We start from the raw sequence: 2,676 nt of genomic DNA, 5'->3' as shown, positions 1-2,676 counted from the left end.
TAGGTAAAGCACATATTTGGCTAAGAAAGAACGTTACATTTATAGCGGTGAAAGAGAGAGCGGAGAGAACGCATTTGTTCCGCACCTTCCATTTGTTCTAAATTTGCCATTGCAATTTCTCAATTCATACTCATTCAGTTCAAATGAAAGTATAGAGTGGTGTACAAAAAAACAGATTTCAATTTTGACCTTAATTGAAATATTTTGTTGTTTTTAAAAGGTTTTAATTCTGATGCTTTAATCAAGTTTAATACAGACTGTTCAACATAAAGATAACAAGAAAAACAAAAGAATATTTTATTTAAGGTAAAAATTGAGTTTTTAAATATTGGATTTTTTTCCTTAGTCTGATCACATTTTTTATAAAATTGAAAACCATTTATGGTCTTACCTTTATTTGTAAATGAAGTCCATGTGCCTATCCTTCTCCACGAAAATCTCTGTCACTTTCTTCTAAAAGTCCTCCTTATTTTCTTTTAGTCTTAAAAGTCTTAACCTTCTATTATGGCAGTGAGTCGAAATAAAAAATAAAAATAAACGGACCGCTGCAGCGCACTTGACTTTCTGATATCGCTAACTTATTGGCGCCTCTGTGTAGAACAACAGCAGCAACAAGCACCTGCTGGCCTCACATCCAGACCGTTCAGTTCGGCACGGTACTGTCTGCCACAACTTGTGCCTTTTTGCTGCGGTTTTATGTCCAATCAGCAAGACTAAATATGTCACACACATTCATTAATGATATTAGCCAGACTGTGGAAAGTCAGGGTGTATAACAAACGTGTCTGCAAATATTAGATTGGCAACATACAGAGAGACAGCAACAGGCATACGCCAATTGCATATACCAACCCAGTGTGTGAGAGACAGCGTAGTCCGAGGTGAGGTGAGGTGAGGTGAGGCTTGTCGCTGTAGCATTCGCATTTCTCCCCTATATTTGGTCAAGAAATGCGCAAATCCAGCAATTTTGACTATAAAAATGATGAAAATTATTAGAATCAAACAAAAAAAATGTATAGCACAAACCAGTGGACAAGTTTATTTGATGTAATCATTATTAGCTTTTTTACTTTTCATGATGACAGTTGAGACCGCATGTCCCTGTATGAAGTGCAGCCCTGGTACTAGAGAAGTGCTGGACTAATCCATCTGGCCCTGCACTGAAACTCTGAGACTCTTTTCTTCTTCTCGCACACTACATTTGCTTTTATTATCATCTGCGCTGTAATTAAAGTATTTCCACATGTTACTTGCTCTCTTTCTACCCCCAAATATCTGTGGAAAACTTGCCATTGTCAACCACATGTGCTTACTGTTTCAATCCGACGAGCCAAATGTGCACAACAAACAAACAATAGTCCTTTACTGAAGTTGCGCCACGTGACTATAGTAAGCCCAAGTTACAAGATCATCACATAGTAAACAGCACAACATAACTGAATGCTCAGGGCGACCTACACACAACCACTCTGCACGACTGAACTGGACTGAACAAAAATGCTATTTCTGTTTTTTTTGTTTTTACTCAATTTACATTTCATTTTAGTTCGTTCACATATCACTAATTTTTATTTTTATTTAGTTTCAGTTTCTCTGTTTGCTTTAATTTCAGTTCTCACTCTTGTAAAATGAAAAACAATATTTTTAGTTCTAGTTCTCATTTTGTTATGAAAATATCACTGGTACATACTGCATCTCTGTTGTTAGTAATTAGCACTAAAACACAAGTAATATGATAGTTTTGTGTCTATTACAAATAAATGATGTACAGTAACTAAGAGAAATATGGCAAAATTAAACCAATTAATGCATATTAAAATCCATGTCGTCTGTATATAATGTGTCACACACATGCGCATGGGAGGCAGTTGAAGGGCTCATAAAGAGATAATCCCGTGGCAGACCAGGGGAATGGCAGAGTGCACTGATCCTTTCTCTTTTTCATTGGCAGACCAACCACAGGGATATTTTGCCTGGACTCGAGGATGTCACTTCTGGTTCTGGACACAATGACATCACTTCAGGTTCCGGCCTCGATGACATCACTTCCCCTGTCCGGCTTTAAAACCACCATGTTTGCCTGTCATTTTTGTTTTAATGTTGGACTGAAGTCTGTTGAGACCTATTGTTCATGGAAGCAAACCTTCATCTTTAGCAGCCTAATTCAAGTATACGGGCAGTTGAATCCATATCTCTTTCTGTGTTTGTCCAGTTCTTTCACAAATGATACCTAGGTAGTTCCTTTATAATGGTTACTGAAAAAAATATTTTCCCTACAAAAAAACTATACACATGGCATTAAAACAATACATTAATTATGTAAAAAGCAGAAGATGGACGTGCTTATTTTTCATGATTTCATTCATGGTACCTGTAAAGGTGTTGCTTTAGCCAGGGCTTTATAAAACATCATGTCAAAGTTATTGGAGTAGCTTAAACTCTTTAATATGACTTAAAGTAACATTGATGTTCTATTAAATAGGTGCTCTGGCAAAGTGATAAGCAATTTGTGATAAAGTAGTATTGTTTAATAAACATGCACATCTTTGGAGGAAAGAATTAAGAAAAAATGTGTTACTGATATTTCTTTTTTTTTACTTCACAGCTGTAAACACAATGTCTTGTCAATGTTGACAAATTTTGCTGCTGAGGAAACATCGGAATGGCAGTTTGCAC

This window comes from Polypterus senegalus, chromosome 11, assembly GCF_016835505.1.
Source record: "Polypterus senegalus isolate Bchr_013 chromosome 11, ASM1683550v1, whole genome shotgun sequence".
Taxonomy (NCBI): Eukaryota; Metazoa; Chordata; class Cladistia; order Polypteriformes; family Polypteridae; genus Polypterus; species Polypterus senegalus.
This window is presented reverse-complemented; position numbering follows the sequence as displayed.